This window comes from Macadamia integrifolia, chromosome 11 (assembly GCF_013358625.1).
Source record: "Macadamia integrifolia cultivar HAES 741 chromosome 11, SCU_Mint_v3, whole genome shotgun sequence".
NCBI lineage: Eukaryota > Viridiplantae > Streptophyta > Magnoliopsida > Proteales > Proteaceae > Macadamia > Macadamia integrifolia.
This window is the reverse complement of record NC_056567.1, coordinates 14,812,181-14,839,596: the sequence shown is the minus strand read 5'-3', so window position 1 is coordinate 14,839,596 and position 27,416 is coordinate 14,812,181. Positions and strand designations below refer to the sequence as shown.

The window sequence follows — 27,416 nt, the reverse complement described above, 5'->3', positions numbered from 1 at the left end:
GAAAAATTTATACCCGTTTCTGGGTGATCGGTTTAGAAATTCCAAACTGGAATTGGCCAAAAGCTTTTGGTGTAGGAGGGGGAGTTTCAGCATATGTCATTTTTTGACGAGTTTATTTATAATTAATAAATATTTTGATTGTGAGGGTTTTTAGCATAGAAAATTAAAGCAGAGGGGCTTATTTGTTATAAGGGAGAGTGAGGGAGATCCTTAATTGACGGTTGAGAACTTACCATATAGCCCTCGCACCAGAGATTCTAATCCCAATGAATCATATGTTTTGTGCGTGCATCATCAATCATGAAGATTCTAATCCCTATGATCTGGTTGATCCATATCTAAAGAAGTTGATCCAAGGGAAAATGTTAAGTCCTACTTTCAACAACCCATCAGACAACCCTCCTTAAAAGGTGTTGAGCCAACCTATCACACTGTAACACCCTGATTTGATTTAACTCCTACTATGAGCTTAGGTAAAGAAGCATAGGAGAAGAAGACACCCTGATTTGATTTAACTCCTACTATGAGCTTAGGTAAAGAAGCATAGGAGAAGAAGACAACCTGGCATTATTGGCAATAGTGGACTGTTAGGAGTGCAAAAATGACCCCACTTGTCAATGCCCAGCCTACTAGCACCACTGGAGAATTTATCAAGAAACATAAGCATACAAGTAAAGTTTTAACCCACATTGGACCAAGCACCTTGAACAGCAACACAAGCCAGATTGGACCTAAAAAGACTGCAACCGGTAGGTCCAACCGGTGGGAATGCTAGAATGCAAAAAATTGGGTTTTTTCTTAGTCATATCCACTCCTCTTTAGCACTGTTCCCCATACTTACACCATGTCTAGAAGTCTGTTTGGGGAGTAAAACCCATATTTTACATCAGTGGGTAATAATGGATAAGTAAGGTTATAAATGAATAACCTAGCCAGTTATAATATGTGGTTTATATTGGCCTGGCCAAACTGACCCTTAGGTCTATTTTGGCTGCCATATAAAAAAGGTTTTAGGGCTGAGATTTCTCACCCTAATCATTTGCTGCTAGCAGTAAGGAGTGGAAGAAGGAGATGAGGAGAAGAAGAAGGAGAGAGAAGGGAAGAAGAGATGAGGACGAGATTGAAAGGGAGCTATTGTACCTGAGGTTACTCCTGGATAGCGTTCTACCCATGTGAGTTCTACTACTAAGTACAGTAGGGGAAATTGGGTAATTTCTATGGAATTAGTAATTAGGGTTAGAGATTTCAGTCCAGTAAGGACTGTAATCAGATGTAACACCCTGATTTCATAACCCCGAGTCCTAGAAGTGAAATTTTATGAAAAAGGGTACTTGGTGGAAACAAATAATAAATTAATGGAGTAGGTGAGAGATTGAATCTAAGATCCAAATGAAGGTCTTGAAGGGGGCTTAGGAGTGCCCATAATAATGAAAGGGTCTAACATAAGGTGGGAAAACTTGGGGTAGAAGATGGACAGCAACAGGTTGGAGAAGGCACAATTGGCTGGAGAGATTCTGTCTAACCGGCCTGCCTGTCATGAAGGCAGAATGCCCAGAAACTGATTTTTTCTTTTGTGAGCCCCACCAATTGGAAGGGGTTTTCCACTCACTTTTTACCATAGGTAGAGGAATGTTTGGGGGTGATTATGCAGGTGATTTATATCAATACACATTTCCTATTCTAAGTTATTAAATTTTAAATGGTTAGAAAGAAAATAAGATTTTATGAAAAATTGCCCAGCCAAACAGATCCTAGTTTGTTAGCCTATAAATTGGAGGGGAGATATATTTCTCTCCTCTCATTTTCTGTAAACAAGAAACGAAATGTAAAAGAGAAGAAGGAAAGGAAAAAGAGAAAGAAGAAAAAGAGGTGTACAGTAGCAGTCTTTCTTGCTGTTGTATACTCTTCTGGCTGCTGCTGTCTAGCCATGGCTGCTGTAGATATGGGTGCATGCAAGTGCCTTGTGCTACTTACAACAAGAAGGAGCTGGTTGGGTCTTGATTCAGCTGAGATTTGGAGAGGAGGGCTGATTCAAGCTGTATGCATGCACCAAGAGAACATCAATGGTTTGTAAATCTGAACTCCATCTGTGAATTAGGTTAGTATGAGAATCAGTTGGGGCTAAGGGCAGTTAATTTATGAAATTAGTAAAGAAAATTTCTGTTGGAGTCAGGGTTTAACTAACCTAATGAAAACCCTCACTCACATGCCCAAATATAGAACCAATTTCTTTATTGTTCTCCCAAACCCATGGGGTTTTCCTAATTTCAGTAAACTTAACATGAAATTGAAGGTGGGAAACACTCACGCAAGGTGGGAAATTGGTATAAATGGTGTTAATTCCACCTGGAATAGAAAATGCTCAATTTTCTTCTCTGAGAAGCAAAATCTGGAATTAAAGTAAGGATTTTGAAGTTGATATGAAGCATGGAAATTTAAATTGAGAAGGAAAATAGTTTTATTAATGTAATTAAGTAGTATAAACATGTTTTAAGAAGTAGAATTTACTAAAATAAATCTGTCATCAAAATAGGTATGTAGAACTGTAGAAAAACCTATTTTGCCAGTCCAATCGACTGGAAAGTTCCAAGCCCGACAGGCCTACCTGTAAGAGCCAGGCATAATGAAAATTTTCCAGTTCTTTGGTTTGTAATTGGGTCAGACCTGAACAAAAGTGTTCTAAATTAATTTAAATGCTAAGAACAAGTTATAACCATGAATTTTGACTTGGTCAAAGTGAAGAAAAGGGTAGAAAAGAAGAGAGAGAAAATATAGGATGAAAATGATCTTTTTACCCCTATTATGGTAATGCAAGTGATTTTGGGGGTAGAAGCTACCCTAACATATCCAATATGTTGGATAAGGGTTAGGAAACTATAGGACCAGCCCAATAACATAATGTGAAGCCAAATGATTGTGTGGGTTGGATGCATGCCCATTTAACTGAATAGGGAGAATTCAGTTATGGCTGAACCTAAACATAGACTTTAATGAATTTAGGGAAAATAATTTTTGGGGATAATTACATTGATGATTAACCCATATGTATATGGACCTTGTTGATTAGGAATCTTATAACTACATTTGTTGAGGATACGCGAGGCTAGGAAATTGGTGAAGGATTTCAGATATGAGATTTCAGGTGAGAGGTCTTCTGTGTTTAGTTGTGTTTTGGGTGCTTTGTTGTATTTTGTTGTGTTATGTTATATTTTATTATACTTTAATGTGCTTGCATGCAGTTTACTCTTATTCTTGCTGAATTTACTTTGGTAATGCCCATATATTGGATGAAATGTATGAAATCTGATTGTTGAAGCATGTGTTACTGTATAAATGATATGATGATTTGTGGATGTATAATATGAATATGGATGTGATGTTGGGTGTAATATTGACTGTCTGTGGCACGGTGTGGCCGAGGTACATTTCTGGTTTCTTGGGCTCTGAGGTCAGTCTTACATCTGGGATCACAGATGTGTGTTGTGCGTGGTGATGTTTGTAATATTGACGGTTTGTGGCACGGTGTGGCCGAGGTGCATTTTTGGTACCGTGGGCTCAGAGATTATTCTCACTACTAGAACCACATGTGTGTGTTTGTGGAAGTAGAAGTAGAAGTAATAGTGATGGTCTGTGGCACGGTGTGGTCGAGGTGCGTTTTCAGTTCCGTGGGCTCAAAGGTCAGTCTTACAGCTATAGTCACAAATACATATTGGATGACTCTTGTATGTAGTTTGCATATAGTTAGGCACACAACCCCAGTGCTATAACCTCTTGCCAATAGAGGGTTAGATATTGGCTAATCCCACTTGGTGGTATGTCATGTAGGACTACTACGCTGGAATACAACGTACTATTGAGAGGGCACAACATGGTATGGTGTTGCATATGCATGACTGTCAGACACATGGGGGACCAAGGCTCTAACCGGAACTGGCTGGCTCCTGCCTTCAATGAGCTTGTAATCCTGAGGGCCCAACGTATAGGGTAGGGAATTCCACCTATATTGCTTATAGCCCTTAACCCATAGGATGAGACTTAGTAATTAGAATGGAATTAGATTAATAAATGAACCATGTGGATGCTACATTATGCGTTGATTGTTATGAATTGGAAATTTGGTATGATACATGAGTTAATGTTATGAAATTTGAGATACTGTATGTTGATGGGTTGGTGATGTAGACATGTGCTGCAGTATGTTGAGATATTTATCATTATGATTCTTGTAGGCTTATGGGATTGTAGACATGAAATAAAATGCTTGAATTATAAATTAGTTATAATTTCTGCATGTTTGTGTGCTTGTATGCCTCCACCCCTCACTGGGCATACCCGTGCTTACCCCCCAATCTTCACTCCTCCTTAGGTATTGAAGCTGAAACAAAAGTGAACAGGTGATTCATTGGAGATGAAGAAAATATTAGGGAGTGATTATAGACAAGGATTTTGATACTTTGTGTTTTATATTGTAAATTAAATGTAAGTGGTATTATAAATTTGGTTGTAACCTCTGGATGTAATAAATGGGCATGTAATATTATAAAGTTATCATTGTAGCTAGTCACCACATGTATATCATGACCTTTATGGAATTTTACATATACTCTGATTTTACAATGCGTTAGGTATGGGTTTAGTTATTACCTACATCCGGATCTTGGTGTTGGTTGGCTTTTTGGAATGGAAATTCTAGTGCCTCATGCCCATGCCATATGGAGGGTTGGGTGTGGTTATGTGATAGAGGTGGTATCAAAGCACGATGCTCTATCATAACCTAACCCAACTAAGAGATTTAGGTATATGGCGATCAACAGGTAAATTAATAAAAATCCATAAATAAAATGCATAGGTGGGAGAGATAAAAGAGATAGAAGTACTTAAAATTTAATAAAACTTCATTACATTAAAGATAGTATTCAAGAGGTTAAATATGCCCGAGAACTAAAGTAGATACAACCTTGGTAGTAGAGATAGAGAAAGAAAAGAGAGAAGAACCCCGAAGTACAACATGGGGTTAAACATCTGAATCTCATAGAAACATAAGTACAACCTAGAAATCTAAAGGAACTGAACTAGGTCAGTCTTGTACACAAAATAGGAAGAAAATAAAGACAAATAAGATGGTGAAGGAGAGCCAATGAAGATAGGTGAGCTCTATCGTCGAGATTGCCGCTGGGGATCAAAAGAAGATGAGGCCAGATCAATCTTGATAGCAGGGAGGTCAAAATTTTGGTGGAAGATCAAAGCACTCTGTCAAACCCTCAAAAGTTGACTCCATGAATCCTACTCTGGTAGACATTGAGGCAACATGAGACTCTAGATCATCCAGCTGAGTAGTAATTTGAGCAAAGGCTTTGTCTACATGCTCTAGTACTACTTGAAGGATTAAAGAATCTGAAATAAGAGAAATAAGAAATTAGTAAACATAAGAAAGGCATAAGAGGAAATATAAGAAATACTAAAGGATAAAAGAAACTAGATAATGTGTAAGAGTTACCTCCAGATGAAGTAGTTTGCTGAGATGGATCAGGAGCAGTCTCAAAAGGAGTCTGAGTATGGAAGGAGGTGTAACCAGCTTGATGAGCCTCCTCTATGGTAGGAATGGTGCCATGAGTACTACCCTCAGGATTGGGTATAGGTGGGATACCCAAATTTGCAAGATCCTCTTCAGTGAGAACCGCATTAACGTCACTAATATTGAGGTCACGAAAAGGGTTCTCATGCCCTACCTCCTCTTCCTCTCTAAATTGTACATCTCCCTCATGATGTTCCTCCTCATCCATGTATATATCCTCTTTATCCTCATCCCCATCTCGAGGTGCATCCTCATCACATCCATCCAAGTTTTCCTCAGCTGCGGGTGCATCCTGATCACTACCCACATACTCATGGAGACTCATTTTCTCCAAGATGGCATGGTCAAAAGGAACGACATGGGTATTCATCTTTTCCTCACCCTCTAAGTCAATACCCATGTGCCTAAAGACGTTGGTAAGTACATTACCATAGAAAAGATAACCATCTGTTGGATGAAGGGAACGAATTACCATCTACATCATCATTATGTAGGGCAAGCTGATCCTCTCCCCAATGTACAAGCAGGAAGCAATATATGCTTGCATCAGAGAGACTTGGCTGAAATGACCATGAATTGGGAGAAGATTGTATTGTACAATCCTGCAAAATACCTTAGGAGTGGGCCTCCAGTTTGCAAATTCAGCCCAATTCGCCGTATCACCTACAACGATATTAGCCCTAAAAAAGGCCAACTTTGTACTCTTGAAAAAGCCCTTGGAAGAAGTATGAGGTGGGCAAAAGATCTTGGTACCTTCAGATGAAACACTGATGATTTTCCCGAACTCAGTTGAGGTGAAAGTGATATCACGACCACATACCCGGTTCTTATCCTAAACTCCCCATTGTGGGGATGCTTGCTCGTAAGGTTGCAAAAGAAGGCGCGTACTAGCCATGGATAAACTTCCTCATCCACATCTAACATGGCTTCCCACCCTAAAGCCGTAAACCTTTCTTGCACATGAAAGGCTTGAAGGTCATACGCGTGTATTGGACGCTCTACAATGACGGCTCTAAAGCAGAACAGTCCCCAATTATTTTGATCCACAGTTGTTCTAAACCAATAAGGGTCAAAGTCCTCCTCTCCTGCCATAAGTTGAGATTAAAAGAGAGTGCTTCTACTTCTAAATGCAGTAGAGAATCCACAAGAAGACCCTACAACATGAAAGATATATTTCAGGTAAAAAAAGAAAGTAATAGATATTTGAAACTATAGACAAAACAGAACATTTTAACACAGCAAGACAAATTTACAAAGAACTATAATAGGTTAATAAAACTTTCCTAAAGTAAATTTCGGAAGGGAGGAGATCATTTGCCACATTAGAGAAAAGAAAGCACATGCAACAAGTAAATATGCTTTGTGTAAAACAGAGAATACTTGGATAGCAAGAATTCCTATGGAACAATTCTAAGTTCAAAAATTTCTCAAAAAGAGATCGAGAGAGGTAAAATCGATTATCACAATAGGGAATATTTAATAACAAATAAGTAGCAGATGCCATGTGAAGGAAAATAGAGAGAAGAGAAAGAGATTTGAAAAAGAAAGAAGAAAAATTTTAGTAAAAGAAATGAGAAATTGAGAACAGGAGTTTTAGGTTAGAAATTCTTCTCTACAAATGAAATTAGTAGAATAGAGGAGAAATCAATATCCTGAAGTGATTTGATGCAAAGAACTAGAAGGAATCGGTGGGAGGAAGTGTAGACCGAAGTTTGGAGGCAGACCGGTGAGTGAAGAAGAAGAAATGAAAGTTTTGAGAGTGTTTAAAACGCTCTCGGGTTCTGCAGAAACCTGTTGAACCGGTCGGCCGGTTGTGGAAATTCACCCACCAGTTGTATCCCGTCGGTTTGGCTAAAATGGTTTGATGAACACCAAATTTTTAGGACCTGTTATATGAGGTCGTAAGGGGTGTTTAATGCTCAGAATAGGCTTTTACTAGTCAAGGTTTTGTGAATCAAGAAAGAGGATATCTATGAGTATGATGAAGGACCAGAGTACTGAGCATTATTAAGGGAAAAGTAAATTGATAGAACAAATTGAAGAATCTAATTAGAGGGAATGTTCCAAGACTAAATGTGAAGACCTAGACTACTCAAATCAGATTTAATTGAACTTGATGCATTGAAGTTAGTTAAGAGAGGCATTTAAGATATATGAAAATTTGAAATTCTTAAGAGGGAATAAAAAGAAGAATATGACTGGGGTGACCATGTAAATGAGTAGAGTTAGATTCATACAAGAATGGGTGGATGAATATAAAAGAGTGGACATGAATATGGCATTCGAAGTTAATTGAGGCAATAAGCTGTATTGGAATATTAGAGTACTTTAGAGAGAGAAAATCCTCAATTTTGAGAGGAAATTTTATAAGTTTTGAAGCCTATCAACTAATGTTGAAAATTGGAGAAATGATTGGGAATAAAGTATAACATACTTCTTATTAAGGAATTGATAGATGATGATATAATAATGGTGTTCAAATTATTAGAACAAGGACTTGAGTAGCAGATACTGATGAATAGGGGTTAACGGGTCAATTTATAAACATATACAAATATAAAGATCAGAAATGATAGAAGAACTAAATCATTCATTTAGTGAGGTCATTGAGACTTTGGAACTGAGAAAATTGTGAAAAATTCATTGAATTTTGATGAAATGATCTAAAGAAAGAAGAAAATTATAATGATGACGAAGGAAGATGAAGAAAGCAATGAGATGGATGATAACTGTTCATACATTTAAGGAAGGTGATTTGATCTTAATATGATCATACAGTCATGTGATTGGAATTAGCCCATTAATGTACTATCCGCAAATAATAGTGAGGCTGGATCAAGAACAAATGAATGGTAAATGAAAATGGGGCAGGAAAGATCAATTGTATTTAAGAACTAATTACCTTAAAATTTCGAGGATGAAATTTTTGTAAGAAGGGGGGAAACTGTAACACCCTGATTTCATAACCCCCAGTCCTAGAAGTGAAATTTTAAGAAAAAGGGTATTTGGTGGAAAGAAATAATAAATTAATGGAGTAGGTGAGAGATTGAATCTAGGATCCAAATGAAGGTCTTGAAGGGGGCTTCAGAGTGCCCATAATAATGAAAGGGTCTCACATAAGGTGGGCAAACTTAGGGTAGAAGATGGACAGCAACAAGCTAGAGAAGGCACAACTGGCTAGAGAGATTCTATCTAACCGGCCTGCCTATCATGGGGGCAAAATGCCTAAAAATAGAGTTTTTCTTCTGTGAGCCCCACCAATTGAAAGGGGTTTTCCACTCACTTTTTACCATAGTTAGAGGAATGTTTGGGGGTGATTATGTAGGTGGATTTATATCAATACACATTTCTTATTCTAAGTTATTAAATTTTAAATGGTTAGGAAGAAAATGAGTATTTATGAAAAATCTGCCCAGCCAAACAGACCCTAGTTTGTTAGCCTATAAATTGGAGGGATAGTTATTTCTCTCCTCTCATTTTTTGTAAACAAGAAACGAAATGGAAAAGAGAAGGAGAGGAAAAAGAGAAAGAAGAAGGGAAAGAAAGAAGAGAGAAGAAGAAGAAGAAGAAGAGGTGTACAATAGCAGTCTTTCTTGCTGCTGTATACTCATTTGGATGCTACTGTCCAGCCATGGCTTCTGTAGATATGGATGCATGCAATTGCCTAGTGCTACTTACAACAAGAAGGATTTGGTTGGGTCTTGATTCAGCTGAGATTTGGAGAGGAGGGTTGATTCAAGTTGTATGCATGCACCATGAGAACATCAAAGGTTAGTAAATCTGAACTCCATCTGTGAATTAGGTTAGTATGAGAATCAGTTGGGGCTAAGGGCAGTTAATTTATGAAATTAGTAAAGAAAATTTCTGTTGGAGTCAGGGTTTAACTAACCTAGTGAAAACCCTCATTCACATGCCCAAATAGAGAACCAATTTCTTTACTGTACTCCCAAACCCATGGGGTTTTCCTAATTTCAGTAAACTTAACATGAAATTGAAGGTGGGAAACACTCATGCAAGGTGGGAAATTGGTATATATGGTGTTAATTCCACCTGGAACATGAAATGCCCAATTTTCTTCTCTGAGAAGCAAAATTTGGAATTAAAGTAAGGATTTTGAAGTTGATATGAAGCATGGAAATTTAAATTGAGTAGGAAAATAATTTTTATTAATGTAATTAAGTAGTATAAACATGTTTTAAGAAGATGAATTTACTAAAATAAATCTATCATCAAAATAGGCTTGTAGAACTGTAGACCTATTCTGCCAGTCCAACTGGCTGGAGAGTTGCAGGCCTGACAGGCCTGCCTATAAGAGCCAGACATAATGGAATTTTTCAGTTCTTTGGCTTGTAATTGGGTCAAACCTGATTAGAAGTGTTCCGAATAATTTAAATGCTAAGAACAAGTTATAACCATGAATTTTGACTTGGTCAAAGTGAAGAAAAGGGTAGAAAGAAGAGAGAGAAAATATAGGATGAAAATGACTTTTTTATGCCTATTATGGTAATGCAAGTGATTTTGGGGGTAGAAGCTACCCTAACACATCCAATGTGTTGGATAAGGGTTAGGAAACTATAGGACCAGCCCAATAACATAATGTGAAGCCAAAAGACTGTGAGGGTTGGATGCATGCCCATTTAACTGAATAGGGAGAATTCAGTTATGGCTGAACCTAAATGTAGACTTTAATGAATTTAGGGAAATTAATTTTTAGGGATAATTACATTGATGATTAACCCATACGTATATGTACCATGTTGATTAGGAATTTTATAACTACATTTGTTGAGGATACGTGAGGCTAGGACATTGGTGAAGGATTTCAGATATGAGATTTCAGGTGAGGAGACTTCTGTGTTTTGTTGGTTTTGGGTGCTTTGCTGCATTTTTTGTGTTATGTTATATTTTATTATACTTTAATGTGCTTGCTTACAGTTTACTCTTATTTTTTCTTACTTTAATGTAAGAAATATGATTGTTGAAGCACGTGTTACTGTATAAATGATATGATGATTTGTGGATGTGTAATATGAAAGTAGATGTGATGTTAGGTGTAATATTGATGGTCTATGGCATGGTGTGTCACACCCCACTCCCGGCCATTAGGAATACTGGCGGTGTGAGTAAGACACGTGCCTGTCTTACAAACCTACTAGGATCTCTTATAGTAGTACCTTAACATTTTCACAATCGCACAACACAAACCAACATAAGCAGCGGAATCAGAGTATAGTAGCGGAATTATAAATAAAATGGAGAAACATCTAATGGTAATATAATAGCAATAACCAAGTTATTCTGTTACATTCATCCATGACATATAATATAATCTCAAGAAAATATACAATCCACAACTATATCCAAAAGTATCAAAATAAGATGTACAATCTGACGGTGCGGCGTAAGCACAGTGATCGCAAGCACAGTCCTTATCGTGCTTCTCCACTTCTGACATCCACCAGTCGCTCACACCATACTCCGACCCAGAAGATACTGGGTCACCCACCATTGGCACCACAGTACCTGCATCATCATTTAAAAAGGGGTGTATACGTGGGGTATGCTTTCCAACTCGCTCAGTGAGGGGTGGGATCAAGCACATCCAAGTAAGTCAATAGTAGTAGTAATTTATGATGCATGCAAGGATTAAAGTATCGGTAGCGGTCGTCATATCGGTCAGCCAAAATTAAGATACGTATCGGAGGGTATCGTATCGTATCGGAGATATGCTAAGATACGCTAAAGATACGCACATAAATGAATAGGAAACACTTTTTTATACACTTTTGCATAAAAAAATAGTTAAAAAAAGTTATATATAACATGTATTATGCATAAACAGTAAATTGAGAGTATCGCACTAAGAATCCAAGGTTTGTAGTTGTCCCATAAATGTAAAATCGTTGTTCCCAACCTTGATTTCCACTTTAGTTAGAGAGAAAAATGGTTGGCAGCAACTTTGGAACAAAAACACCTCAAAAAATTGTGTTTTTCTAAAAAATTACCCATTTTGGCCATTTTATGACCGTATTGGTACGTATCGGTGTGTATCGATCGATACACACCGATACGCATCGATACGTACCGATACATATCGAAACGTACATTTCACTTCAATTTTGAATTTTTCATAGAGTATCGGTACGTATCGGTGAGTATCGGTGCATATCGGTGGTGTATCGGTGTGTATCGGTGTGTATCGTAAGATACGTATCGATACAAAAGGGTTTTAAAAATTTCATGTATCGTATCGGTAAGGACCGATACGGATACGTATTGGCCGATACGGATCGATACTTTAAACCATTGATGCATGATTGCGGAAGTTAAACACATAGTCGACAATGCTCGTGATGTAATTCATTTGTTTATTATCCACCTAACAATACAAACTAAGCCTGGTAAATGCTACTATAGCGCATTAGGCTGTATCCCTCGTCTCGGAAATGACATCGACTACGTAGCGATACAAACCTTAGCCATGATTAGAAGCCTGTCAGTCCTTGTATGCGTCCATGGGTCATCCAAAAAACCCCTGATAAGCCCCTCCTGGCAGTCACGGCACTGGTAACACATCGGCCATGTCAGACAAGCTCCTGCCTCCGGCTACAATCACATCGTACCACGGGTGTGGCACTTCGGAAAGGCACATCAAACATACCACAATGGGTTATCCAACACCTCAACCCTTATTGGCAAGGGTGTGTAGCATAGGGAGTGATACCTAACCATACATATACTACATGCCTTCATAATGATACTGTTAGTATGGATTACACGATACCGGAGAGATCTCAGCCACAAAGTATAATCCATTTCCAAATACAGTCTCGAGTACACGATACCAGCGAGACCTTGGCCATAAAGTGTAACCCGAGACCGTTTACCTAATCTAGCATACATATCATAGTTGAGTATGGACTACGCAACACTAGTAAGACCTCGGCCACGAAGGGTATCCATTTCCAAATGTAATCCCGGGGTAGACGATACCAGCGAGACCCTAGTCACAAAGTGTAACCTGCAACTACAACTAACTCTAATACACATAATCAATGCATGAATGCAACATACATACGGCAATCACAGCACCGGTACCACCTCGGCCACACTGGATCCCATCATACATTTCCATACAATTCATATCAAAATCCTAAAATGACAATGTAGCATATCATAATCGTATTTGAATAATTACAATTAAACATATAATTCTAAACATGTAAGCAATTTAATGATAATAAACATTTTAGAAATAAACACAGTCTATCCCTCACCTGTTTTATGATCGGGTGTGTTCGGGTTCAAGTACGGTCACCGATCGATCAATTCAATTCTGGCTTTGGGGCATGTACACGTCACTGTCCTAGACACAAATGGAATCGTACATCAGTACACGTTGAACACATTGAGAGAGACCCACACAAGTCACCCCCAAAGGGTACAGACACAGTTCTTAGGTGACAGTACTGTCACCGAAAACAGAGCATTTCCACCAGAAATATCAGTCCTGTTTTCGGTGGAGGTGATAGAGAGCACTTAAGGCTCATTTTTCCATTGGAAATAACCCATCGAAAATAGCTACAATGTTTCCTATGCCATATTTTTATTGGACACAGAAAGGTCCAACTTGAATTGGGGCTTTCCGGCTCAGGCCCAATCACCGGGATTTGTTCCATGGAGTTTGTAAGGGATGTTCCTAGCATCATTCTAAGCCAAGAAAATTCCAATTCCATCAAGCCATTTGGGAGATACGTCGATCGAATGATTAAAACCCTAGTCGGTCTTTTGGCATTACACGTTGGCGAAGCTCACTAGGCTTGGTTTGAGCTTAGCAACAACACCGGGGGGGTAGAACACCCATCCTACAACCTTAACATGGTGTGTACACCAAGATTCCATCCATACCTAGCTTTGTCTAGGTCGAAATGAAGAGAGAGAGTGGCATGGGAGATTGTACTTACTTTCGACAGTGATTTCGGCAACAAGGCGGCAGTCGGCACCAAGGTAGGCCTCCAATCCCCTCCTTCTTCCTCTTCTCTTCCTTCCTCTCGTATTTCTCTCCTATCCTATGTTGGGCACAAGGGAAATGAGGTAATGAATTCTCATTTCCCAACTTATAACTTAAGTGGGCCTTAGGGTCCGTTTGGTTTGGACCCCTTTTGAACCGATTGGGTTAAAATGAAATTTGAGGCACGAGGACCACACATTTAGGTCCATAAGGTACCCACATCAAGAGGAAAATGTGGAGGATGATTTGGGATCATCTAAAGTCATTTACGATGCGAGTGGTGGGAACCATGGGCATCGAAACCTCGACCTCAACTTGTCAACCCACCGAAAATAGGCACCGAATTCAGACCCAAGCTGCTTCCAGTGGCTTGTTTTCGGTGGCCAAGACAGCTTGCTATCTTGACAGCTTGCTGTCCCATGGTTGGCTTTGCACGAGTGGTTACCCTCGGCCATACCCAAGTCCTTTGGCAATTACGATATGTGTTGGAAATCAAGTGTGGGGAGTCAGGTCACTTACCATGTGGGATCGAAAGGTATGAATCCCCTCCAGTTAGATAAGCATGCAATGCATGAATATGTGGGGTCATCTCTATCCCTTTGGCCATGTGCAGCCACAAGCCAAAACCTGATCGTACTTTTGATCTCTGATCCGAGGCCTGTCACAACATTTTAAATTAGACTGGATTGGGGCACGAGTGTAACACCCCCCTACATTACAAGAATTTCATCCTCGAAATTGAACATACCTGGAAAGTCAAACAATCCAGGATACTACTTCATCATTTCATCTTCTCGCTCCTAGGATGCTTCCTTTTCTGGGTGGTTCATCCATTTCACCTTGATGAAGGAAATGGTGCGGTTGCGAAGAACATGGTCCTTCCGATCAAAAATCTTCTCTGGATACTCCACATAGGCAAAGTCCTCATCCAACTCATGAGGTATGTAAGTCAAGACGTGAGTCGGGTCAGGAATGTACTTCCTCAACATAAACACATGGAAGACATCATGTGTATGTTCCAACTCTAGCAGCAAAGCTATCTAGTAAGCTACCAGTCTAATCCTCTCCAGTACATCATACGGTCCCATAAACCTTGGACTAAGCTTTCCCTTCTTGCCGAACCACATCATCCCTTTAACTGGGGAGATTCGCAAGAACACCTTGTCTCCAACACCAAACTCCAGATGCTTCCTCCTAACATCCGCATAGCTTTTCTGTCTGGTCTAAGCTACCTTGATCCTTTCTCTGATCACATTCACCTTCTCACTAGTAGCGTTTATCAAGTCTGGATCTAAAATATGCAGCTCACCAACCTTATCGCAATAGAGTGGAGTTTGGCATTTCCTGCCATACTGTGCCTCGAATGGGGACATTTTGATGGTGGCCTAATAATTTTTATTGTAGGAGAACTCGATAAGGGAAATGTGCTCATCCCAACTATAACTCATATCCAAGGCACATGCTCGGAGTAGGTCCTCCAATGTCTAAATAGTCCTCTCCGATTGACCATCGGTCTGAGGGTGAAAGGCAGTGCTGAAAGCCAACTTTGTGCCCACTTTGTGCCTTTTGCACACATGTCCAAAACTTGAAAGTGAACCTGGGATCTCGATTAGAGATGATACTAACTAGTACACCATGTAACCTGATGATGTTAACAGTATGCAACTTGGCCAACTTGTCCATAAAAAATGTGATCTTGATTGGGATAAAGTGAGCTGCCTTAGTCAAGCAGTCCACAGCTACCTAAATGGCATCTATACCCTTCTGTGTATGGGGTAGGCCTGTGATGAAGTCCATGGTAATATTTTCCCATTTCCACTCTGGAATAGGTAGAGATTGCAATAACCCATGGGGTCTTTATCTCTCAGCCTTGACTTGCTGGCATGTGAGGCATCTAGACACATGCGTGGCCACATTATTCTTCATTCCTTTCCACCAGTAGGAGCCTTTGAGGTCCTTGTACATCTTAGTGCTTCTGGGGTGAATGGAGTATGGAGAGCTATGTGCCTCTCTCAAAACTGTGTCTCTTAAATCACCATCACTGGGCACACATAACCTCCCTTTGAACTTGAGAATCCTGCTTTTAGTCATCTAGAAATCTGGGTCCTTTTGGGTTCCTTCCTGGCATTCAGCCATTAGCTTCTGCAGCTCTGTATCAGTAACCTGAGCTATAATGATCCTATCCATCCAACTAGGTTGCACCACCAATGCTGATAGTGACAAGGTGCCACCCTCTACTAATAGCTCCAAGTCTAGTTTCCTGGCCTCCTCTAGGAGATACACATTGGTGGTCAATGATGCAAGTGTCAGTGACTGGGATTTTTGACTAAGTGTATCAGCTACCAATAGTGGATAGTATAATCATAATCCTTCATCAACTCTAACCAATGCCTCTATCTCATGTTTAGCTCTTTTTGAGTAAAGAAGTACTTAAGGCTTTTATGGTCACTGAAGATCTCACTCTTCTCACCATATAGGTAGTGTCTCTAGATTTTTAATGTAAAAATCATGGCTGCCAACTCCAAATCATGGGTGGGGTAGTTCTTCTTGTAATCCTTCAACTGACGAGATGCATAAGCAATGACTTTCCTGTGCTGTATCAATACACAACCTAATCCCAGCTTGGAGGCATCACTATAAACAACCATACCACATGTACCGGTCGGGTTAGTCAAAACTGGAGCTGATACCAACTTTTGCCTTAGCTCCTTGAAGCTCTTCTCACAAGCATCAGACCACTTAAATTTTACACCCTTTCACATGAGCCAGGTCATCGGAGTAGCAATGCGAGAGAAGTTCTCGATAAACCTCCTGTAGTATCCGGCCAATCCCAGAATACTACTTATGTCTGCTACACTCTTGGAAGTCTCCCATTCTAGAACTACCTTCACCTTGTCTGAGTCAACCTCTATACCCTTGGCTGAAACAATGTGGCCTAGGAATGCCACCTGTGACAGCTAAAACTCACACTTGCTGAATTTGGCATATAGTTGTTTCTCTCTCAACCATTGCAGTACTAACCTCAAGTGAACAACATGTTCCTTTGCACTCTTGAAGTAGACCAAAATTTCATCAATGAATACTATCACAAACTTATCTAAGACATCCTGTAATACCCAATTCATCAAATCCATAAATGCAGCCGGTGCATTGGTCAACCCAAATGACATTACCAAGAATTCATAATGTCTATACCTTGATCTGAAGGTTGTCTTACTGACATCACTATCCTTGATCCTGAGTTGGTGGTAGCCCGATCTAAGGTCGACCTTGGAGAACACCTTGGCACCTTGCAACTGATCAAATAAATCATCTATCCTTGGCAAAGGATACCGGTTCTTAATGGTTAGCTTACTAAGCTCCCGGTAATCGATACACAATCTCATACTTCTGTCTTTCTTCTTGATGAACAATACCGGTGCTCCCCATGGAGACACACTAGGTCTAATGAATCCCTTCTTCAGAAAGTCTTAAAGTTGCACCTGCAATTCCTTCAAATCTGTGAGGGCCATACGATAAGGGGCCTTTGACACTGGTGCCAAGCTAGGGAGTAGGTCTATAGGAAATTCTATCTCTCGATCCAGGGGAAAACCTATCAAATCATCAGGGAATACATCGGAAAATTCCCTCACCACATCTAGCTTGGTCAATGGCCTAATCTCTACCTCAGTATCCATCACAAATGCTAAGTAGCCTTGACATCTCTTATCTAGTAGCTTCTTCATCTGGAGTGTGGATATGATAACTTTCTTAGGTTTCTTGGGCTTATCCCCTTGGAACTCAAACTCATCATCATCACGAGGTCTGAAAATGATAGCCTTCTCTGCACATAGCACACTGGCTCTATATGTGGATAACTAGTCCATTCCTAAAATCACATCGAAGTTGATCATATCCAACTCGATCAAGTGGGCATTCAACTCATGATCACCTATGGTCATTGGGCAAGGCTCATAAATATGGTTCAAACCCACCACACTTCTTGTAGGGGTGCTCACAGCCAAACATTAAGTCAGTTCCTTAAGTGGAATTCTCATCTTCTTCACAAATGCCAATGACATGAATGAATGCAAGGCTCCTAAGTCAAATAATACATGTGCAAGCAATAATGATATCAATAATGTACCTGTCACTACACCGGGTATAGCCTCAGCATCTTCTGCAGTCATAGTAAACACTCTGCCCTATGGTCTTTGGCCCTGTAGGGGTTGTGCTGGTCTAGGGGCTGAATATGTCTGTTGGGACCTAGGTGGCATAGTGTAGGGTGCATCCCTTGGCCTTCAGTGGGGGCATGTCCTCGCTATGTGGCCCAGCTGATCACAATGAAAGCATCTCGGGCTCGATCCCGAAGACAGAGATACAGCACTAGATCTGGAGGGCTGGGAAGTCTGACTAGCATCAGGCCTCCTAAATTGCACTGGAGTTGGGGTTAATATAAGGCACTCAAAAAGGTTTGCTGCCTCCCCTAGAATCAGTAGATCCCATTGGCCTCTTTCCCATTCCTTGCTGAGCCGTATAGTTATCCCTATATCGGTCTTTAATAGACTTGGCCACTTGGACCACCTCAGCATAGAAACAGTTTCAACCCCACAATGGTTGACCCAATACCTGGCCTCAACCCTTTCTCAAATTCTTTGCTTTAGCCCTATCACCTCTGAGATGCTCAGGAGAAAAATGGAATAGCTCCTCGAAGCGCTGCTGATACTCAAGCACAGATTAGGAACCTTGAACCAACTGAGAGAACTCAATCTCTCTCCTATCCCAAAAGCTTTTCTTAAAATAGTTCTCAAAGAAGGCCCCTTTGAAGTCTACCCAAGTAGGGTTCGGGTTACTAGCCCTCAGAATAGGCTCGGTGGCACTCCACCAATCATCTGCTTCATTCTATAACTGATAACCCGCACACAAAATTTTTTTCTCATTGGTGCAGCCCATCAGTCTAAAAACCTTCTCAATTCCACCAATCCATCTTGATGAATACAATGGGTCTTGCCCCACCTTAGAGAAACATAGGGGCCTAAGCCGTTGAAACTTCTCCATCATTTTTGTTAAGTCTGTCTAGCCCTCTACATAGGCTTGAGCTTGTTTCGGCATCGGGTCTTGCACATGCCCATGCACTTGTGCCCCACCAGATGTTTGAAGGGTAGTCAATACAATGGGTATTGAAACAGGTGCCAGTGGAGTAGGAGGTGCGGGCGGTGCATTGTGGGCTTCCATTGTCGCTTGGATTCTATTATCGATCCCGACCATAAACTGGTTTTGCCTTTCTTTCACTTCCTGCATCATGTTATTCATGATGGATGCCACATCCTGGGCTGTAAGTACAGGTGGAGTTGGAGGTGCATTACGGGGTCTACCCTGATTCCATGTAAGGGAAACGAGAGGCGAAGGGCGTGATTGGGATTGGGATCGGGTGTTCTGGCATGACATGATTCCTGTGAAGGAATCCGATTAGTGCACATGCATAAACAAGGTTGTATGTAAATGGAAACACATGCATGCATAGTGGGTCCCACACGTATACAATAGTCAAAATTAGGGTTAGGGCATACATAAGTGGGGTCCACACACATTAGAATCCAATCGCACATGCATCCCAAAGGGTCACACCATTAAAGTAACCAAAATAAAATTTTAGATTTGAAAAAGTAAAATGATTTACTTTCCAAAAGAGTCCACCAGAAATAGGGGGTCACACCACCAAAAATATCAGTGGTATTTCCGGTGGGCAAAACAGAGGGCAAAAATCAAATTTTTACTTCACCGAAAACAGACACCAGAAGCATGCCCAGTGTTTCTGGTGGGCTGTTTCTGGTGGCACCAAATCGGCCATAAATAGGCTCGGGTCTTGGCTTCTTCATACAAAATTCTATTTGCTCTTGTGAGAAAGGTGTGGAAACGGCCAAGAAATATTTTGCTACCCATTCCCTACCTTCCTCTCGCTATTTCGAGATCAATCGGCCTGCATTCGCATCCAAGGTATGTTTTCTCTCTATAACCCAGTGTTTGTGATTTTCTTCTCTGTGAGTTTTGCATTCATCCATTTAACTAGGTTTTCCATTCCAATTCCTTAGCAATCATCTGCAACGATGTCTGGACGCCATGTACGTACCCGACATGCTCTTATACAAGAGGAGCAAGACGCCACTGAGCAGTTCAACCCCATTCTGTTCTGCTCTTTGGCTGAGAGAGACCATTGGAAACTTTTCAAGTGCTGTAATGTGGACCCGGGAGTCTATGTGAGGACCAATGACTTTCACGTATTCTGTCTCCGTCAATGGTTTGATGAGGTTGGGTGGTACCGTATCTTAAAACCAACAAGTACTACTACCCCACACTAGTCAGGCTATTCTACTCTAACTTATAGTGCGTGAACCGGGGTACCGAAGAAATGTGGATCACCTCCTATGTGAAGGGGGTGGAGATCTCCTTTGACATGGGGCAATTGGCCAATATTCTGATGGTCAGCAATGCCGGTGACCTAGTGTACTACCCACCTTGGACTCCGGCATATGAATTTTAGAGTCCCGATACCTTTCAAGAGATCAGTGACATGCTAACTAAGGAAGCCAAGGGATGGAACTGTTCAGTCAACTACTTTGCTACTCCAAAGGTTGTCTGCCTTGCAATTCAGCTGAATGTCCTCCCCACTTGTGGACATTATGATGAGGTATCCACCCTACAAGCCTATGTGACATACTGCGTACTGCATGTATATGGGGGCACAGATATGTCTCCCTTATCTCCTTATGTGGACCATAGTACTTCGGTCTGAAGGAGTGGATCATCGAGCGGGAAGCCTATGCTATAGAAGGATACTCACTGACATTTTCTGCCACTTTGGGTTGGAATTGGAGGGAGAGGCTCGATTGGGTGAAGAGGTCACAAACTTCAACCAAGACTCTCTGAGGAAGATGACCATAGATCCGAGGGAGGTGACACCTATTCCAAGAGAGGGTCAGTAGCCTATGGAGGTAGATGGTACCAGTGCCGGTGATGTTGGTTGAGGTCCTGGTGGGGCAGGAGGAGAAGCTGTTGGGGTTGGTGGGGCTCCACCACCTGATCCCCAGGCTATGGGCTCGATGGTAGATTCTACATCTCAGAGTACTAGGGGTGCGATGGCTTACGATCTTAATGATGTTATGGCCCATCTGGATACCACTATGTCACTGATGAGGAGCATGGACAGCCGCCTCGAGAACATGGACAAGACCTATTGTCTTATGGATAATAGAGTGGCCTCGCTAGAGGCTCAGATGCAGGTTATGGTCTTCCACCTTAGTATTTTGGTGCCTCCTCCAGGAACGCATGATCCTAACCAGACTCAGGGCCAAGGATAGAACCAGCAGTAGTAGTGGCAAGAGCAGTAGGAGTAGTGGCATGTTTGCCACTATAGCTTTTAGGATTTCCCTTTCCATGTTTTATTTCAGTTTGATGTTTTAGGTTTAGTTGAAATTTTACATTATGTCACTTGCTTCAGTTGTTTAATTTCCTAGACCTAGGCTAGTTAGGATTTCTTGCTTTCAGTATTTTATTTTTCTTATGAAAGTGTAAGTTGTGTATTCAAATTCTCTATTATAATGAAATAGCTTTAACACCTATACTTGTCCCCTAATTGTGCAAATTCTATTATTGCTGTCTTGAGATTTTTATTTAATCCTAATTTCTCTAAAATCATGGTTTGGCTGAGATTGTGAGTTAAGGCAGAGTATCGCCACTCTGATACCATAGCTGTCACACCCCACTCCCGGTAGACCCAACTTACCATTAAGAATACCGGCAGTGTGAGTAAGACACATGTCTGTCTTACAAACCTACCAGGATCTCTGATAGTAGTACCTTAACATTTCCACAATCTCACAACACAAACCAACATAAGCATCGGAATTAGAGTATAGTAGCGGAATTAGAGTATAGTAGCAGAATTATAAATAAAATGGGAAAACATCTAATGGTAATATAATAGCAATAACTGAGTTATTCTGTTACATTCATCCATGATATATAATATAATCTCAAGAAAATATACAATCCATAACTATATCCAAAAGTTTCTAAATATGATGTGCAATATTACGGTACAACGTAAGCATAGTGATCGCAAGCACAGTCCTGATCATGCTCCTTTGCTTCTGGCATCCACCAGTTGCTCACACCATACTTTAACCCAGAAGATACTGGGTCACTCGCCATTGGCACTATGGTACCGACATCATCATCTAAAAAGGGGTGTATACGTGGGGTGAGCTTTCCAACTCGCTCAGTGAGGGGTGGGATCAAGCACATCCAAGCAAGTCAATAGCAGTAGTAATTTATGAAGCATGATTACAGAAGTTAAACATATAGTTCATGATGCTCGTGATGCAGTTCATTTATTTATTATCCACCTAACAATATAAACTAAGTCTGATAAATGCTACTACGACGCATTAGGCTATATCCCCCACCTCAGAAACGACATCGACTACGCAGCAATACAAACCCTAGCCATGATTAGAAGGCTTCCGATCCCTGTATGCGTCAATGGGTTACCCAGCAAACCTCTGATAAGCCCCTCCTGGAAATCATGGCACCAGTAACACATTGGCCATGCCAGATTGGTTCCCGCCTCTGGCTACAATCACATCGTACCGTGGGTGAGGTACTTCGGAAAGGCACATCAAACATACCATAATGGGTTATCCAACACCTCAACCCCTATTGGCAAGGGTGCATAGCATAGGGAGTGATACCTAACCATATATATACTACATCTTTTCATAATGATATAGTTAGTATGGATTACACGATACTGGAGAGACCTTGGCCACAAAGTGTAATCCATCTCTAAATACAGTCCCGAGTACACGATACCAACGAGATCTTGAACACAAAGTCTAACCCGAGACCATTTACCTAAACTAGCATACATATCATAGTTGAGTATGGACTATGCAACATCGGTAAGACCTTAGCCACGAAGCGTATCCATATCCAAATGCAATCCTAGGGTACACGATACCAGTGAGACCTTGGCCACAAAGTGTAACCTGTAACTACGACTAGCTCTAATGCACATAATAAATGAATGAATGCAACATACATACGACAATCACGGCACTGGTACCACCTCAGCCACGTCGGAGTCCGTCTCACACATACACACACATCCAAAAACACATGATGATCATGGTACTGGTACCACCTCGGCCACACCGAATCTCATTATACATTTCCATACAATTCATATCGAAATCGTAAAATGACAATGTACCATATCATAATCGTATTTGAATAATTACAATTAAACATATAATTCTAAACATGTGAGTAATTTAATGATAATAAACATTTTAGAAATAAACACAGTCCATCCCTCACTTGTTTTACTATCGGGTGTGTTTTGGTTTAAAACCGACCATAGATCGATCAATTCAATTCTGGCTTTGAGGCACATGCACGTCACTATCCTAGACACAAATGGAATCATACATCAGTATGCATTGGACACATTAGAAGGGACCCACATAGGTCACCCGCAAAGTGTACAGACACAGTTCTTAGGTGACAGTACTGTCACCAGAAACACCCGCAGGAAATAAGGCATTTCCACTGGAAATATCAGTCCTATTTTTGGTGGAGGTGATAGAGAGTACTTAAGGCTCATTTTTCCATTGAAAACAACCCATCGGAAATAGCTACAGTGTTTCCTATGCCATATTTTTGATGGACACAGAAAGGTCCAACTTGAATTGGGGCTTTCCAACTCGTGCCCGATCACCGGGATTTATTCCGTGGAGTTTATAGGGGATGTTCCTAGCATCATTCTAAGCCAAGAAAATTCTAATTCCATTGAGCCATTTGTGATATACGTTGATTGAACGATTGAAACCCTAGTAGGTCTTTTGGCATTACATGTTTTCGGAGCTCACCGGGCTTGGTTCGAGATCGTCAACAACACCGGGGGGTAGAACACCCATCCTACAATCTTAACATGGTGTGTACACCAAGATTCCATCCATACCTAGCTTTATATAGGTCAAAATGAAGAGAGAGAGAGTGGCATAGGAGGTTGTACTTACCTCTGGCAACAAGGCGGCAGCCGGCACCAAGGTAGGCCTCCAATCCCCTCCTTCTTCCTCTTCTTCTTCCTTTCTCTCCTCTTTCTCTCCTCTCCTATGTTGGGCATAAGGGAAATGAGGATTCATTTCCTCATTTCCCAACTCATAACTTAAGTGGGCCTTAGGGGTCCATTTGGTTTGGACCCCTTTTGTACCGATCAGGTTAAAATGAAATTTGGGACACGAGGACCCGCACATTTAGGTCCATAAGGTACCCACATCAAGAGGAAAATTTGGAGAATGATTAAAGATCATTCGAAGTCATTTACGATGCGAGTGGCGGGAACCACGGGCATCGAAACCTCGACAACAGCCTGTCAACCCATTGAAAATAGTCACCGGATTCAAGCCCAGGTTACTTCTGGTGGCTTGTTTCCGGTGGCCAAGACAGCTTTCTATCCCATGGTTGTCCTTGCATGAGTGGTTGCCCTCGGCAATGCCCAAGGCCTTTCGATAATTACGATACGTGCCAGAAATCAAGTGTGGGTCGTCAGGTCACTTACCATCTGGGATCGGAAGGTATGAATCCCATCCAGTTAGATAGGCATGCAATGCACAAACATGTGGGGTCATCTCTACCCCTTCAATAATGCACAACATTAAGCCAAAACCCAGTCGTACTTCCGATCTTCGATCCGAGGCCTGTCACAACAGTTCAAATTAGACCGGATTGGGGCACGAGTGTAACACGGTGTGGCTGAGGTGCATTTTTGGTACTATAGGCTCAAAGGTCTATCTTACATCTGGGATCACAAATGTGTGTTATGTGTGGTGATGGTTGTAATATTGACGGTCTGTGGCACGATGTGGCCGAGGTGCGTTTCCAGTATTGTGGGCTCAGATGTCAATCTTAAAGCTATAGCCACAAATACATATTGGATGACTCTTGCATGTAGTTTGTATATGGTTAGGCACACAACCCCAATGCTATAATCCCTTGCCAATAGGGGGTCAGGTATTGGCTAATCTGACTCGATGGTAAAGACTACTACGCCTGGATATGTCGTGCTTTATCCTAAGAGGGCACAACATGGTATGGTGTAGCATATGCATAGTTGTCGAACACATGGGGGACCGAGGTTCTGACCAGAACCATGGTGTCGGGGTTACTATTTAGGGGTTAGCCAGGGGACCGAGGCTTTGACTGGGACTGGCCGGCTTCTGCCTACAACAAGCTTGTATTCCTTAGGGCCCAATGTATAGGGTAGGGAATGCCACCTACGTTGCTTATAGCACTTAAGCCATAGGATGAGACCTAGTAATTAGAATGAAATTAGATTAATAAATGAACCATGTGGATGTTGCATTATGAGTTGATTGTTATGATCTGGAAATGTGGTGTGATACATGAGTTGATGATATGAAATTTGAGATACTATATGTTGGATGGGTTGGTGATGTAGACATGTGATGCAGTATGTTGAGATATTTATCATTATGATTCTTGTATGCTTATGGGATTGTAAACATGAAATGAAATGCTTGAACTATTAATTATTTATAATTTCTACATGCTTGTGTGCTTGTATGCCTCCACCCCTCACTGAGTATACTCGTGCTCACCCCCCAATCCTTACTCCTCCTTAGGTATTGAAGCTGAAGCTAAAACAGAAGTGAGCTGGCGATTCATCGGAGATGAAGAAAAGATCTGGGAGTGGTTATAGACAAGGACTTTGATACTTTATGTTTTATAGTGTAAATAAAATGTAAGTGGTATTATAAATTTGGTTATAACTTGTGGATGTAATAAATGAGCCTATAATATTATAAAGTTATCATTGTAGCTGATCACCACATGTATATCATGACCTTTATGGAGTTTTACGTATACTCTGTTTTATAGTGCGTTAGTTGTGGTTTTGGTTCTTACCTACATCCTGGTCCTGAGTGTTGGTTGGCTTTCTAGAATGGAAATTCCAATGCTTCATGCCCATGCCATATGGAGGCCTGGATGTGGGTTATGTGACATCAGATCCTTGTGTTCTAATCAGGTTCTCAGTAGAAGTATCCCCAAAATTTGACAGGGTTCTGAGACCCAATTCGTATGAAACCCATCTCTGTAAACCCTAGAACACAGGGCTTTTAGCAATTGGGTCAATTCTGGCAAATTGATGAGGGAATTAGGCTGACTGGAGCTTGACTTTAGCAGTATAACAAAACCATAATTTAAATTGAATTAAAATTGGATTTTTTTTTATGTGTTGATCATAAATTCTTTCCAAAAATCAAGTATGGAGCTCAATTGGAGATAACATGGGACTTTAGTATACTTTAACCTAATATTACAGTCCTAATTTGGTGTTTAAGAGGGGGAATTGATTCAATTCTACTCAAACACCTAAATTCCCATCTAAAGACCTAGGTTAGATAATTGAATCCCAGAGGTGGGTTACTATGATGCCCACATAAGCATACAGGACTCCCCATACAAGGGTAGACCAATTAGGCTAGAAAGGGAATCAGATTCTGTGCTTACGATGTACAACTACAACATTAGCAGAATCTTATTCTGCAGAAAAAGGAGACACCGATAGGTTCGAGCGACAAACCGGTGGCTGCCCAGCTAACCCTCTGGTGAGTGCCTGTGGCCAGCCAGTGCAACCCATTGGTGGAGTATTTTCAGGTCTGATTAGTCCCTGTTTCTGCTGATTTATGCCCTACCCCTTGTGGGTTATGTTCCTTACCTTTGTACCTAAATTTAACCCATGGGTAAGGGTAGCTTGGGGGGATTTTTCAAGGCTTTAGTTGGAATTAGTATGTGGGCTGTTGGGAGTTGTATTGGGTTCAACAATGAACTTGTATAGAGGCATATTATGTGTTATAAATGTTTAACAACATGATACACCATTCACTAGGAACCTAAACAATTGGGTAAGGACACGAAGTTGATCCCAAGGGATCTATCGTACTTTTTGATTGGATTTTGAGGTGAGTGGGTGTTTGATTTATTTTATGGAGTGTTTCTATATTTTCATTCTATATGCCCATATGTAATGTGGTTGAATCCTTGTTTCGGACGTATTTTATATAATTTATATATACATTGCACATATGCCATGATTTTACCAAAATTGTTGTGATCGAGATTTTGTGGATGTGTAGTTCTATACTTGAGTCATGGTCTAAGGCATGGTGTGGCCAATGGACGATTCCGTTACCGTGAGCTCAGAGGTCAGTATTACATTTATGGCCACATTAGATGAGTGGATGTTATGGATTGCTATGGATACATATAGATTGCATATGGTTAGGATTCACAGACCCTGGTGCTACACCCCTTTCTAGTAGGTGGTTAGGTACTAGATAATCCCAAGGGGTGGTATGTTATTGAGAGTACTATATCCCTAGTACAACGTACTGTACTAAGAGGCAGATGCAACACGGGTGACCGAGAGGTTTTTTGAGACAGTGGTTGTCCCATATGTGTAGGATTTCGGGACCTGCAAACTTCTGCTTGCAACGAGCTTGTATCCCTGGAGCCCAACGTACTGAGAGGATACCACCTACATTGTGTAGCACTAATACCAAATGATGGACTTAGTGATGGAAATGGAAAAGTAGTGTAGCAAATGGATTCATACATATCATATGTATCTGTATGAAATATGCATTGTATCATTGTATTGCGTGTGCTTGCATGCACATCACTCACTAGGCTTGTAGAGCTCACACCTCGTGGATTTATGTTTTTAGATGGTGGAGCCAATGCTGGGGCAGGATTGGATTTTAATAG

At 40.9% G+C, this 27,416-nt stretch overlaps 1 long non-coding RNA gene across 1 annotated transcript; it reads left to right on the top strand.

Moving 5' to 3' along the window:
• The first annotated feature begins 1,813 nt into the window (after positions 1–1,813).
• On the top strand, positions 1,814–25,449 carry LOC122092850. The gene is made up of 3 exons (XR_006144351.1): positions 1,814–2,066; positions 3,068–3,142; positions 25,271–25,449. It is a non-coding gene; the product is annotated as an uncharacterized LOC122092850 (long non-coding RNA).
• The last annotated feature ends 1,967 nt before the right edge of the window (positions 25,450–27,416 follow it).